The 16,109-nt window shown below is 46.0% G+C and overlaps 1 protein-coding gene across 1 annotated transcript in view; it reads left to right on the forward strand.

Annotated features, from left to right (window-relative positions):
* The window catches only part of LOC148143726 (uncharacterized), a 437,486-nt gene that overhangs the window by 210,881 nt on the left and 210,496 nt on the right, over positions 1 to 16,109 (forward strand). The window lies entirely within an intron of this gene.

Raw genomic sequence — 16,109 nt, forward strand, 5'->3', positions numbered from 1 at the left:
TTTGCAGTCCTCACTTTCTCCGAGATATCCTAAATTAATTTAGTCCCATTTGCCAGCACTTGGCTCATATCCCTGTAAACTCTTCCTATTCATATACCCATCCAGATACCTTTTTAAATGTTGTAATTGAACCAGCCTCCACCACTTCCTCCGGTAGCTCCTTCCATACACGCACCACACTCTGCATGGAAACGTTGCCCCTTAGGTACCTTTTATATCTTTCCGCTCTCAACCTAAACCTATGCCCTCTAGTTCTGAACTTTACCGCTACACTGGGGAAAACACAGAGATTGAGCAGCCAGACAAAATGCCAAAACAATAAAATGTCAAGCCATGTGGGGAAAAAAAAAATTGTGGCTCTACCCTTTTTTCTCCTCTTGGTATTTGGACACTTAAAATCTGTCAGTAACACTAGTATCGCCACAGAGCATATTGCAGGGCGCGTGTTCAGTGGTGTCACCAAAATATTGGGCATGTTCCTTGCTGTCGGCAGAAAAGGCGCAAGATTTTCTTTTGACGGACCGATTAGGAGCACTGGAGAACCTAAAGGTGACTTGTCCTCTTGACAACCAGAGCTCCCCTACTGTCTGAAAGCAGAAGTTGGACCATGACCTTCTGAAGTTGCTGCTGCTCCACTCTCTCAGAATGAAGATTGAGCTTCAGCCCAGACTGCAACTTCCTTCCTCTGTCTAACATCTGTGAATACAACACTCTTTTCTCACCCCTTTTTCTATTTATTTTTCATTCTGGGGTTTAATTGTTGACTTGCAGCAACCGAAAGGAGAGGGAACAAATCCAGGGAGGGGGCAGACTCGGGAAATGTTGGTCAAGGTCTGTGTTTCAATTGGCAAAATAGACCGGCAGGAGGCTGGAAGAATGCAGCAAGCCAGGCAGCATCAGGAGGTGGAGAAGTTGACGTTTCGGGGTGTAACCCTTGTTCCAGACTGAGGATGGGTGTAGGGGAAGGTGCAGAACAAGTGTGTGCTGGGTGGTGAAGTGGAGATAGCTGGAGAGAGGTAGAGGGTACAACCTGGTTGATAAGTGGGTGGAAGGAATCTGGTTGGTGCACATCCCTATTCATGTACTTATCCAAATGCATGTTGCAGGTCAGGCAACATCCGAGCAGCAGGAAAATCTACGTTTTGGGCATAAGCTCTGATGAAGGACATATGCCTGAACCGTCGATTTTCCTGCTTTTCAGATGCTGCCTGACCTGTGCCTTTCTAGCACCGCACTCTGGACTCTGATCTCCAGCATCTGCAGCCCTCACTTCCTTCCAGTGAAAACGTCTCAGCCTATCCATCAAAATGGAAGTAGATTCATATCCAGTTATGATCTGTTCAATGCTGGTCCAAGCTCGAAAGACCAAATGGTCTACTCCTGCTCCCAATTCTGACACTGTGTCCAGGACATCAACAGACCACAAGACATAGGAGCAGAAATAATGCTATTCTGCCCATCATCTCTGCTCCATCATTTTATCATGGCTGATGAGTTTCTCAAACCCATTCTTCCACTTTCTCCCTGTAACGCTCAATCCCCTTGATACTCAAGAGCCGATCTGTCTCCGTCTTAAATTTTCTCAGTGACTTGTCCTCCACAGCCTTCTGTGGCAATGAATTCCATAGATTCACTGCTCTCTGGCTGATGAAGTTTCTCCTTGCCTCTATTCTGAAAGGTTTTCCCTTTACTCGAAGGCTGTGCCATTGAGTCCTAGTCTCTCCTACCAGTGGAAACATCTTCCCAATGTCCACTTTGGCCAGTCTGTTCAGTATTCTATATGTTTCAGTTAGATCCCCCTGAGTGTGGACCTGTTCATCGGAATGATCCAGACCCTTCAGGATGAGGTTCAGCAAAGTAAACATGGAGGGAGAGTGTGTGGGATAGAGATTTTCAGCTTCTCAGGAATAAGAGAGGAAAGAGAGTTCATTATGAATTATAATTTATCGGATAGGCCAATGGGCCGAGGAATGGTAGATAGAGTTTAATTTAGAGAAATGTGAGGTGTTGCATTTTGGAAAGGCAAATTGGGACAGGACTTATACACTAAATGGTCAGGTCCTGGGGAGTGTTCCTGAACCAAGAGACAGGGAGTGTAGGTTCCTTTCCTTGAAAGTGGAGTCACAAGTAGAGATGGTAGTGAAGAAAGTGTTTGGTATGCTTTCCTTTATTGGTCAGTGGATTGAGTATAGGAGTTGGGAGGTTATGTTGAGGCAGTACAGGAGGTCTGGAATACTGTATACAGTTCTGGTCTCTCGACTATAGGAAAGATGTTGTGAAACTTTGAAAGGGTTTTGAAAAGAGTTACAAGGCTGTTGCCAGAGTTGGTGAGTTTGAGCTACAGGGAGAGGCTGAGTAGCCCAGCAATGTTTTCCCTGGAGCATTCAAGGCTGAGGTGACCTTTAGAAGTTTAAGAGGCATGGATAGGGTGAATAGGGTTTGTTCCCAGGGTAGGGGAGTCCAGAACAAGAGGGGCGTTGGTTTAAGGTGGGTGAGGAAAGGGACCTGAGAGGCATTTTTTTCATGCAGAGGGTGGTGTATGTATGGAACAAACTAACAGAGGAAGTGGAGGAGGCTGGTACAATTACAGCATTTTAAAAGGCATCTGGCTGAGTACATGAATAGAAAGGGTTTAGAGGGATGTGGCCCAAATGCTAGCAAATGAGACGAGATTAATTTAGGATATCTGGTCGGTACGGACGGGTTGGACGGAAGGGTCTGTTTCCATGCTATATGATTCTAATCGTCTTCGGTGAAAGCAGAAATGTGGTTATGAAGAATGGACTTTTTTGCCCTTAGTGGGAGCAGAAGTTACAGTAAAATCTTTCAATTGTGAGACTGCAACTGAGTACATCCGGGATTTTGGTGGGAGATGGGAATTCATTGCACTGTGGAATGCAGCCCTACCCTATCCACACATTTCTGCTGGTGGATGAGACCAGGTCTCAAGATTAGGGGGAGTAGATTTAGGACAGACATTAGGAGGAACCACTATTCCCAGAGAGTCATGAATCTATGGAACTCTTTGTCTGTGGAAGCAGTAGAGGCAGCTTCATTAAGTATATTGAAGACACGGTTGGATGGGTTTTGCATGGTCAGGGACTTAAGGGTAGTTGGTACAATGCAGGGAGGAGGAGCTGAGACGATGGATAAATCAGCCATGATCTTAATAAATGGCGGAGCGGACTGGGCGAGCCAAATGGCCTACTCTTGCTTCTATTACTATGAAACTATAACCCTGCATTTCCCATGGTTCACCATGGCATGTTGGAACCGGCGGACAATGAGTTGAGCATCCCTGAATACTTTTAAGTGCCCGTCACGTTCCTCCTCATCTGAACAAATCCTGTGTATGCGTAGGGCTTGTCCATAAGGGGATGGCTGTTTTGGGTGGAAGCTGGAGAAGTGTAGCATCGTGAGGTTATGTGTGGGTTTGAGGTTGTGTGTGGTGCTGAGTTGCTGCCCATCCTTGATGGAGATGCAGGTGTCCAAGAATGAGACAGATAGAGAATAGTCCAAAATGAGTTTGATGGTGACATGTTGATATCACTGTATAGCTTTTTCCGTGACTCCTCTCCATGTGTCCAGAAGAAGAAAGTGTCGTCAATGTACCTGGTGTATAGTGTTGGTTGGAGGTCCTGCGTAGAGAAGTCGTCTTGTTCCAACCTGTGCGTAAAAATGTTGGCATATTGGGGTGCAAATTTGGTCCCATGGCTGTTCCATGTGTCTGGATGAAGAACTGGTTGTCAAAGGTGAAGATGTTGTGATCGAGGATAAAGTGGATGAGTTGTAGCACGGTGGTCAGAGATTGGCAGTTGTTGGTATTGAGTAATGAGGCTGTTGCCGTGATGCCGACATTATGAGAGTACTGGTCCGTGGGTGCTGAGTTTCTGTAAGAAATCTGTAGTGTCGTGACAGAAGCTAGGGGTTCCCTGAATGATGGGTTTCAAGATGCCTTCAACATTGTGTGAGAACCTCTCCAGCTGAGTCCTATTGCCAGGGATGTGCAAGTTAGGATGGATTAGCCATGGGAAATACGGAGTAAGGGGGTAGGTATGGGTGGGATGCAATATGGAGGGCCAGAATGGAATAGATGGGCCGAATGACCTGCTTCCACGTTGTCAGGATTCTATGACGCCCCCAACAAAGGAGAATTTTATCTGCATCTATCCTGTCAAGCCCCTTTCAGAATTCTACTGGTTTGAATAAGATCACTTCTGGTTCATAGAGGTATACAGCACGGTCCAACCCCTTTATACCGACCAGGATTCCCAAATTAAACTAGTCCCATTTGCCTGCATTTGCCCATATCCCTCTCAGCCTTTCTCTTCATGTACCCATCTAAATGTCGTTTAAATGTTGTACCAGGTACCTGCATCTACCACATCCTCAGCAAGTTCATTCCACATGCAAACAACACTCTGTCAAAGCGTTGCCCTTCAGGTTCCTTTTAAATCTCTCTCCCTCTCACATTAAAACAATATGCGCCCCCACCCCACCGTTTTGAGCACCCCGATGCTAAGGAACAGCCCTTTGCTATAATCCTTACCTCCACTCCTCAGATTTTGTAAATCTCAGAGGTCACCCCTCAACCTCCTGTGCTCCACCCTCTCCTTATAACTCAAACCCTCCAGTCCTGGTAACGTTCTGGTAAATCTTTACCAAACCCCCTCTAATAGAGTTCTTCCTATTACAGGGTCACCAGAACTGTACTCAGTACTCTAAAATGGCCTCACCAACATTCTGTATAACCTCAACATGATGTCTCAACTCAGAAACTCAACAGCGTGAACAATGAAGGCATTTGTGCTAAATGCCTTCTTAACCACCCTACCTACCAGTGATGCAACTTTCAAAGAACTGTGTATCTGAACTCCTACTCCCCCATGTCTCTCTGTTTTACAACATGACCCAGGGCCCTACCATTAACTGTACAAATCCTGCCCGCCCTTGTTTTAACAAAACACAATCCCTTGCTTTTATTCATAGCACACACACACACACACACCCCAACACTCCACCACACACACTTTACCAAGCATGCGCACATGCTTACATGCACTCTCCACACAAACCCACATGCGCACAATCAGACTCTCTCATGCATGCATGGACACACACACTTAACTCTATGGGATTACTTTGTATTGGCAGAGTTATATTTGCAGATTCATTCAATTTGGCTCAAACAGCACACAATTTGCAGGCAGTCAATCCATGTAACATTTTATAAATTCCTATTTTGGAAAAAGAACCAGTCTGATTCAAGATTGGGATACTGACAGACTCGAACATCACACTTTTCATGCATTGTTTGAGCTCAGATGCCACCCTTTCTTTTTAAATAAAACCTTAAGTCATCTCGAGAACGTGACTTAAAAGAGAAGCGAGTCAAACAGTCAGGGCAGGCAGGGACAAGGTAGGACTAATAAGTTAAACTGCATTTATTTCAATTCAAGGGGCCTAACAGGGAACGCAGATGAACTCAGGGCATGGTTAGGAACATGGGACTGGAATATCATAGCAATTACAGAAACGTGGCTCAGGGATGGGCAGGACCAGCAGCTTAATGTTCCAGGGTACAAGTGCTACAGGAAGAATAGAAAGGGAGGCAAGAGAGGAGGGGGTGGGGTGGCATTTTTGATAAGGGATAGCATTACAGCTGTGCTGAGGGAGGATATTCCTGGAAATACATCTAGGGAAGTTATTTGGGTGGAACTGAGAAATAAGAAAGGGATGATAACCTTATTGGGATTGTATCATAGACCCCCTAATAGTCAGAGGGAAATTGAGAAACAAACTTGTAAAGAGATCTCTGCTATCTGTAAGAAAAATAGGGTGGTAATGATAGGGGATTTTAACTTTCCAAACATAGACTGGGACTGCCATAGTGTTAAGTGTTTAGATGGAGAGGAATTTGTCAAGTGTGTACAAGACAATTTTCTGATTCGGTATGCGGATGTACCTACTAGAGAAGGTGCAAACCTTAACTTACTCTTGGGAAATAAGGCAGAGCAGGTGACTGGGGTGTCAGTGGGGGAGCACTTTGGAGCCAGCGACCATAATTCTATTAGATTTAAAATAATGATGGAAAAGGATTGACCAGATTGTAAATTGGAGAAAGGCCAATTGTGACGGTATTAGGCAAGAACTTTTGAAAGCTGATTGGGGACAGATGTTCGCAGGTAAAGGGACGGCTGGAAAATGGGAAGCCTTCAGAAATGAGATAATGAGAATCCAGAGAGAGTATATTCCTGTTAGGGTAAAAGGAAAGGCTGGTAGGTATAAGGAATGCTGGATGACAAAAGAAATTGAGGGTTTGGTTAAGAAAAAGGAAGCATATGTTATGTATAGTGAATCCTTAGAGTATAAAGGAAGTAGAAGTATACTTAAGAGGGAAATCAGGAGGGCAAAAAGTGGACATGAGATAGCTTTGGCAAGTAAAATTAAGGAGAATCCAAAGAGTTTTTACATATATATATTAAGGACAAAAGGATAACTAGGGAGAGAATAGGGCCCCTCAAAGATCAGCATGGCGGTCTTTGTGTGGAGCCGCAGAAAATGGGGGAGATACTAAATTGGTATTTTGCATCAGTATTTACTGTGGAAAAGGATATGGAAGATATAGATTGTAGGGAAATAGATGGTGACATCTTGCAAAATGTCCATATTACAGAGGAGGAAATGCTGCATGTCTTGAAATCACCTAAAAGTGGATAAATTCTCAGGACCTGATCAGGTGTACCCTAGAACTCTGTGATAAGCTAGAGAAGTGATTGTTGGGCCTCTTGCTGAGATATTTGTATCATTGATCGTCAACAGGTGAGGTGCCGGAAGACTGGAGGTTGGGTAACGTGTTGCCACTGTTTAAGAAGGGTGGTAAGGACAAGCCAGCAAACTAGAGACCAGTGAGCCGAACATCAGTGGTGGGCAAGTTGTTGGAGGGAATCCTGAGGGACAGTATGTACATGTATTTGGAAAGGCAACGACTGATTAGGGATAGTCAGATTGAGTTTTTTGAGGATGTAACAAAGAGGATTGATGAGGGAAGAGTGGTAGATGTGATGTATATGGACTTCAGTAAGGCGTTCGACAAGGTTGCCCATGGGAGACTGATTAGCAAGGTTAGATCTCACGGAATACAGGTAGAACTAGCCATTTGGATACAGAACTGGCTCCAAAGGTAGAAGACGGAGGGTGGTGGTGGAGGATTGTTTTTCAGGCTGGAGGCCTGTGACCAGTGGAGTGTCACAAGGATCAGTGCTGGGTCCTCTACTTTTTGTCATTTACCTAAATGATTTTGGATGTAAGCATAAGAGGAACAATTAGTAAGTTTGCAGATGACACCAAAATTAGAGGTGTAGTGAACAGCGAAGAGAGTTACCTCAGATTACAACAGGATCTTGACCACATGGGCCAATGGGCTGAGAAGTGGCAGATGTAGTTTAATTCAGATAAAAGTGAGGTGCTGCATTTTGGGAAAGCAAATCTTAGCAGGACTTTTTCACTTCATGGTAAGGATCAACGAGGCAAAATGAGGACTGCAGATGCTGGAAACCAGAGTTTCAATCAGCGTGGTGCTGGAAAAGCACAGCAAGTCAGGCTGCATCCGAGGTGCAGGAAAATTGATGTTTCAGACAAAAGCCCTTCGTCAGGAATAAAGCTTTATTCCTGATGAAGGGCTTTTGCCCGAAATGTTGATTTACCTGTTCCTCGGATGCTACCTGACCTGCTGTGCTTTTCCAGTGCCACTCTGATTTAAACACTTAATGGTAAGGTCCTAGGGAGTGTTGCTAAACAAAGAGACCTCGGAGTGCAGGTTCATAGCTCCTTGAAAGTGGAGTTGCAGGTAGATAGGATAGTGAAGAGGGTGTTTGGTATGCTTTCTTTTATTGGTCAGAGTATTCAGTACAGAAGTTGGGGGGTCATCTTGTGGCTGTACAGGACATTGGTAGGGCATTTAAGAGGCATTTGGATGGGTATATGAATAGGAAGGGTTTGGTGGGATATGGGCCAGGTGCTGGCAAGTGGGACTAGATTGGGTTAGGATATCTGGTTGGCATGGACAAGTTGGACCGAAGGGTCTGTTTTCATGCTGTACATCTCTGTGACTCTGTGTTCTGGGATTTACATATTAATGAACTGAAACCTGCAACCCGTTCTAAAAGAGGAAAGACTGAATAGCAACCTAGGGTTGTTCAATATATCCTATCAGTTGCATGACACTGATCTTTTTCTATAAAATCTCAGTCTTATGATCATGCACCACAACTCCCCGATGAAGGAGCAGCGCTCCAAAAGCTAGTGCTTCCAAATAAACCTGTTGGACTGTAACCTGGTGTTGTGTGATTTTTAACTTTACCCACTGCAGTCCAATACCGGCACTTCCACCACAATTCTAGTGAACACAGCACACACCTCCTGGTGCTGCCAGGAAACATTACAATGCTGATGAAGCGAAGCACTCTGCACTCCTGAAAAACTTACAATTTCAAACAAAACTAGGTACTCATTCACTACTCCTGCTGATACATGACATTGGAAATTCAGTGCAGGAGGCTGAAAGAAAGGATCAGCTTTAAAACAAAACTCCTTGGAATTCAAAGCTTTCAATGAGAGTCTGAGCCCGGCGATAAGTTCAGGTCACCTTTAATGCGACCCAACTTTGTTACAGCTTCAGATCTCCTCAACAAAAAGACACAAAAGATAGCTCAAGGTCAAAGCCCACACACTCCCCACTCCACTTTCTTTACTATTGGTCACCACCGAGTTGTCCCTTTGTAATTGCATCCTTGGTACAGCCGTAACCCGGAGGAGGTATTGCCTCGCCCAGCAATTTCATCCCATACACTGCATCCAAGTCAGTTTCTCCCCACACATTTGCCCGGCTGGGGCAGTGTTGAGTCAACCATATTGCTGTGGGTCGGCAGGGCACAGGCATGGGTAAAGCCCTTACTGCACTCTGGGCAGCTGAAGGCCTCTCCCTGGCATGGACCCACTGGTGCCTCAGCAGAATGAATAACTTGCTGAAGGCCTTCCTGCAATCTGTGCAGAGGAACAGCCTTTCCCGCAGTTGCCACACTTCCATGGTTTCTTCATGGGGCAGGATTCCTCAGGTTTCTCCATGGCCAAAGCTTCAGCTACAAGTGAGTGAGTGTATAGCAACTTCATGCCGTGAATTCCTCTTTCCAGGCTGTTTCAGGTTCCAAACTCCAAGGTCATGTTGTGGCTGTATAGGACATTGGTTAGGCCATTGTTGGAATATTGCGTGCAATTCTGGTCTCCTTCCTATCGGGAAGATGTTGTGAAACTTGAAAGGGTTCAGAAAAGATTTACAAGCATGTTGCCAAAGTTGGAGGATTTGAGCTATGGGAGAGGCTGAACAGGTTGGGGCTGTTTTCCCTGGAGCGTCAGAGGTTGAGGGGTGACCTTATAGAGGTTTACAAAATTATGAGGGGCATGGATAGGGTAAATAGACTAAGTCTTTTCCCTGGGGTCGGGGAGTCCAGAACTAGAGGGCATAGGTTTAGGGTGAGAGGGGAAAGATATAAAAGAGACCTAAGGGGCAACTTTTTCACACAGAGGGTGGTACGTGTATGGAATGAACTGCCAGAGGATGCGGTGGAGGCTGATATAATTGTAACATTTAAAAGGCATTTGGATGAATAGGGAAGGGTTTGGAGGGATATGGGCTGGGTGCTGGTAGGTGGGACTCTATTGTGTTGAGATATCTGGACGGGTTGGACTGAAGGGTCTGTTCCATGCTGTACATCTCTATGACTCTTATGATAATTGGTCAACGAGTTAAGTCATAAAGGTTAGGTCATCTTTATCTTGAGATACAAAGGACTTGCAGCTTGCAGAGTGTGGTTAGTACTTTCTCATTGGTCTACTTCTGCATTCTAGTGATTTTAGTAGTTAGTTGTTTATACAGCTATAGACACAAGCAGCAGCTCGTCACGTAGCAATGCAGAAGCCATCTTGTGCAGCTCCTTCAGCCATTTTATCCTACCTTCCAGAGGCCCCATATCCTCTCTCACTCCCTCCATTCTCACTTTGTTGAACCTAATCCCTGCTGTACCTCCTCCTGAAGTGTCTGGTTCTTGCTGATTAACAGGTGTCACAAAGCTAGTACCTTTTTTTCCTAAAAGATGTTCCTTGGCTCAAGGAGACTGTGTCTTTGACTTTTTTTCCCAGAGGGGTAAGAAACTGGGTCAATCTCTGATCAGTCTGGTTTGGTACAGAGATTAAAAGGATTTTAAGAGGCCTTTTGTTTATATGTAAACTGATGAGATTTCAGGCCAACGTGGTCATATTTTAGAAGTGACCTGTATAAAAAAGGGGTGTAGTCAGCTCTCGAACTGGTTGGAAGTTCAACAGGGAGCTGTGTGGAAACTCTGTCTCTCTTTTCTGCCTCTCAACTTCAATCTGTAAGTATGTGTTCTATTTATACTGGTTTTCAAATTGAGTTTGCTTATTGGGACTGTTGTATATATTCGAACAGCATAATTAAGTCTAGTTGGATAGGCTGAGTTCTGTAGGGGTTCTTTATTCTGATCTTTGTGTTTTAATTGTGTAATTTTGTGAATAATTGTCTGTTTTAAAATCTAGTAATCAACCAAGCTAACTTACTCCAGGTAATTTTTACTGTACACTTACTGAAACAAATTGCAAAGTTATGGTGTGGGGCTGCCTGCTTAAGAATGTTTAGTCCATAACACAGGCCCCCACACAGGGGAGATCTAATTGAAACATGCCGAACACTGAACGGCCTGGGCAGAGTGGATGTTGGGAAGATGTTTCCACTGACAGAAGAGACTAGAAACCGAGGGCACAGCCTTTGAGTAAAGGGAAGACCTTTTAGAACCGAGATAAGGAGGAACCTTTCAACCAGAGAGTGTCGAATCTATTGAATTCATTGCCACAGAAGGCTGTGCAGGCCAGGTCGCTGAGGATATTTAAGACTGAGATAGATAGGCTCTTGAGTATCAAGGGGATCGAGAGTTACGGGGAGAAAGCGGGAGAATGGGATTGAGAAACGTATCAGCCACGATTGAATGGGCTGAATAGGCTGATGGGCTGAATAGCCTAATTTTGTGCTCCAATGTTTTATGGTCTCTTGCTGTCCTTAGACTCATGAGGGTGAGAATTGGGAGCAGGAGTAGGCCATTTGGTCTTTCGGGCCTGCACCAGCATTGAACAGATATGAATATACCTACATCGAGGTGGATATGCTGGGACACTTTTCACTGCAGCACAAGAGGTTGAGAGGTGACCTTGGTTTATAAAGTCAAGAAGGGATATTGTTGAGGTGCGTGGCAGATGCTGTTTCCTTCGGGTGGGGGTTTCAAGATTAGGGAGTACATTTTTAAGGTGAGAGGAGAAAGATTTAAAAAAAAAGACATGAAGAGCACCTTTTTCTTTTGGTTTACGTGTGGAATCACTCTTTCAATGTCCTGAGGAAATGGTGGATGCAGGAACTGTCAACATTTAAGACATTTAGATAAGTACATTAATAGGAAAAGTTTGGAGGGATATAGTTCAAACTAGATGGGACTAGATTAGTTTGTGAATATAGTCAGCATGGACTAGTTGGACTGAAGGGTCTGTTTCTGTTCTGTATTACTTTGTAACTATTCTGTACTGGTCTTAAAAACTTTTTTTTAAACTTTCCCCATCACCATCCACCAATCAGATGAATTCAGCCTTGAATATATTCAATGACCCTTCACAACTGCAGGAAGACATCCTCAATTCTGAACTCAATTCCTCTTGCTAATATATCACTTGCCTTGCTGATTGCTTGTTTCACCTGTCTGACAATTGGCATTGACTAGTGTAGAAGGACGCTGAGCTGAAAATGTGTTGCTGGAAAAGCGCAGCAGGTCAGGTAGCATCCAAGGAACAGGAGAATCGCCGTTTCGGGCATGAGCCCTTCTTCAGGAATGAGGAGAGTGTGCCAAGCAGGCTAAGATAAAAGGTATGGAGGAGGGACTTGGAGGAGGGGCATTGGAAATGCGAGAGGTGGAAGGAGGTTAAGGTGAGGGTGATAGGCCGGAGTGGGGGTGGGGGTGGAGAGGTCAGGAAGAAGATTGCAGGTTAGGAAGGTGGTGCTGAGTTCGAGTGTTGGGACTGAGACAAGGTGGGGGGAGGGGAAATGAGGAAACTGGAGAAATCTGAATTCATCCCTCGTGGTTGGAGGGTTCCTAGGCGGAAGATGAGGCGCTCTTCCTCCAGCTGTCGTGTTGCAATGGTTTGGCGATGGAGGAGGCCAAGGACCTGCATGTCCTTGGTGGAGTGGGAGGGGGAGTTGAAGTGTTGAGTCACAGGGTGGTTGGGTTGGTTGGTCCGGGTGTCCCAGAGGTGTTCTCTGAAACGTTCCGTAAGGCGGCGGCCTGTAGAAGGCCCTTTGTACATCCACACATCATTCCTGATGAAGGGCTCATGTTGGAAATGTTAACTCTCCTGTTCCTCGGATACTGTCTGACCTGCTGTGCTTTTCCAGCGCCACACTTTGACTCTTAACCTCTAGCATCTGCAGTCCTCACTTCCTTCACATCCCAATGTGTCACTTTTAACAATGCAACTCCTTTCTGCTTTTTATTCCACAGTAAAGGCTATATTACCACATTGTGGTAATGCAATTGCCATGTGTTTGCCAACTGAGAACCGACCTGGACCAACGTTTCCGTAGTCCGTCCCCTCCCTGGATTCACTCCCTTTCCTTTCACTTGCTGTAAGTCAACAATTGAAGCCCAGAATGCAAAACCAGAAACGGAAAAAAGAGTGCTGTACCTCACAGATGTTGGACAGAGGAATGAAGTTGCAGTCTGGGGTGAAGCTCAACCATCATTCAGGGAGAGATTCGCAGCTTCCAAAGCTCATTGTCCAACTTCCGCATTCAGAGAATGGGGAGCTCTGAATGGCAGGAGGTCCAGTCTCTTTCCGGTCCTCCAGGGCTCTCTATTGGACCATCAAAAGAAGGTCGCAAACCGTTTGTGCGGAAATCTAGGAGTATGCGCAGATTTTTGCTGACACCGAAGAGCATAAGCGGTCCGTTGCTGACTCTGTGACTCTTGTTCTACATAGTTGGAACCTATATCACAAGACTAGGAATATGCCATTCACCCATAACAGCCTGTACTCAACTGTGGCCTAACTGCGCATATTTCAATACAGGTTCAGAAAGGTGCCTGCAGCTTTTTAATAAAATTGAAGATGCTTTAATGATGTTTCTGAATATATAATTTTAGCTGTTCTTCATTTTTAAGATCAGCCATTTCTCATACACCCCGATCTCTCATATAGACTCATCAACATCCATTCTCTCTCTTTTCTTAGAAAGTCATGATACAGCAATCAAAGAAGTCTTGAGGCACAAGAAATAACAGGTGCTGGGGGAAAAAGGGAAAGAGAATGGCTGGGGGTTGAGAGAGAGAAAATGGAGAGGGGTTGGGGGGACAGGGAGAGAATGGACAGCGGGCAGCGACACTACAAATCCCACCTTTCCCAGGACCACAGCAGTCACTTCTCAATATACATGTGGTCATGGCAGCAGAATCATATAATCCCTGCAGGCTATTTGGCCCATCTAATTCACACCAAACTTCCAAACAGCTTCCCACCAGACCAACTCACCTACCATATGGCTCTGCAGCTCCCCCTGGCTTATTTCCCTAAACTGCAGATTGTTGGACTGTGGGTAGAAACCGCAGCACCCAGAGGTAAACCATGCACAAAGTCCACACAGACAGTCCCCAGAGGCTGGAATCAAACCCAGGTCCCTGGCAATGAGAGGCAGCAGCACTAGCCACAGAGTCACTGTGCTGCCCATAGCTTTTGGGTTCTGCTTTGTCTTTGTAGTTTCTGACTGGCTGTCGTCTCCTGACAGTGTTGGACCACACCCACTGCAGCCTCCCTTTCCCACTTCTCCAGCCCTGAGCATATTGGTTCCTGAATCCTGCTGCCAACTGCAGAGAACAGAGACGATCTCTGTCACTATTGTCCCTTACCACCACCTTCTTCCCCCCCCCCCAACTTTGTTCTTCCTCCCACCACCCAGCCAGTTAGCTCCTCCCCCCTGCAGCCCTCTCTCAGATCCTCTTTACCTGCGTGATTCACACTCATACCCACCTGATCCTGTCCACTGACCCAATGAGAAGGCTCTGTCTGGAGATGAATGACCATTACCCGGAATAAAAAGCTGGTTAAGTTTTCCCCTGATGTGTATGCAGCCTGGCTTCCAGCTCCAACTCTGAGCCGAAGGTCTTCCAGCATGTGTTTGCTCTCATCCAGAGCCTCCCACCTTCTGCAAAGCAAAAGATAAGTCCCACCCAGTACTCTCCAATGCATGTTGTGTAACTGCTCAATTGTTTTTAGTGGCCAAGCAGAGGCTGATAGCCAAGTTCGGAACCCACGAGGATGGTCTCAACAGGGACCTTGGGTGACTCCACTTCATTGTTGAAACTTTATTGCTGGAACAGCACAGCAGGTCAGGCAGCATCCAGGGAACAGGAGATTCGACGTTTCGGGCACAGGCCCTTCTTCAGGAATGAGCAGAGAGTGTTCAGCAGGAGAAGATAAAAGGTAGGGAGGAGGGACTTGGAGGAGGGGTGTTGGAAATGTGATAGGTGGAAAGAGGTCAAGGTGAGGGTGATAGGTCGGAGTAGGATGGAGGCGGAGAGGTCAAGAAGAAGACTGCAGGTCAGGAAGGCAGTGCCGGGCTGGAGGGATCCGGCTGAGACAATGTGGGGGGAGGGGGGATGAAGAAACTGGTGAAGTCCAAGTTCATCCCCTGCGGTTGGAGGGTTCCCAGTCGGAAGATAAGACGCTCCTCCTCCGACCGTCGGGTTGTTGTGGTTTGGCGGTGGATGAGTCCAATGACCTGCATATCCTCGGTGGAGTGGGAGGGGGAGTTGAAATGCTGTGCTACAGGTTGGTTGGGTTGGTTCGTCCGGGTGGCCCAGAGGTGCTCTCTGAATCGCTCCGCAAGTAGGCACAATATAGAGGAGGCCACACTGGCTGCAGCAGATGCAGTAGATGATGTGGGTGGAGATGCAGGTGAATCTGTGGCGGATATGGAAGTTTCCTTTGGGGCCTTGGAGAGAGGTGAGGGGGGAGGTGTGGGCGCAAGTGTTGCACCTCCTGCGGTTGCAAGGGAAGGTGCCGGGAGTGGAGGTTGGGTCGGTGGGGGGTGTGGATCTGACAAGGGAGTCGCGGAGGGAGTGGTCTCTACGGAAAGCTGATAGGGGAGGGGAGGGAAATATATCCTTGGTGCTGGGGTCTGTTTGGAGGTGGCGGAAGTGACGGCGGATGATGCGCTGTACATGGAGATTGGTGGGGTGGTAGGTGAGGACCAGTGGGGTTCTGTCCTGGTGGCGGTTGGAGGGGCGGGGCTCAAGGGCGGAGGAGCGGGAAGTGGAGGAGATGCGGTGGAGGGCACCGTCGACCACGTCGGGGGGGAAATTGCGGTCCTTGAAGAAGGAGGCCATCTGTGTTGTACGTATTTTGACTCCACTTCATTGTACACTCACACTCTCTCTTACATCCACATGGTCTCTCAGACACACACATACAAACACACCCCACACACGCCTTCTCAGAGGCTTATACTCCATCACACAAACGTTACCAAGCATGCACACTTGCAAACACATACACATGGGTCTATGTGGTGAATTTGCATTTGCAGATACATTCGATGTGCGCTTTGAGCAGAAATCGGCAGGTAGTCAATCCATGTATTATTTTATAAATTCCTACTTTGATAATAGAACCATTCTGATTCAAGATTCGGATACAGACACACTCAAACTTCACACCTTTCATACATTGAGAGCTGAGATGTCACCTATTTTTATAAAACCTTAAGTCATCTTGAGACTGACTTAAAAAATATTCTGGGATTTATACATTAATGAAGCAAAACCTGCAACCCATTCTAAAAGATGAAAGACTTAACAGCAATCCAGGTTTTTTTCAATATATCATTTCTGTTGCATGACACTGTGATCTTTTGCTTTAAATTCTGTGTCTTATGATCCTGCTCCACAGCTACCTAATGAAGGAGCAGTGCTCTGGAAGCTAGTGCATCCAAATAAACCCTGTTG

This window comes from Chiloscyllium plagiosum, unplaced genomic scaffold (genome assembly GCF_037043375.1).
Source record: "Chiloscyllium plagiosum isolate Xiang-an unplaced genomic scaffold, Cpla_swu_hap1 HiC_scaffold_27, whole genome shotgun sequence".
NCBI classification, from domain to species: Eukaryota; Metazoa; Chordata; class Chondrichthyes; order Orectolobiformes; family Hemiscylliidae; genus Chiloscyllium; species Chiloscyllium plagiosum.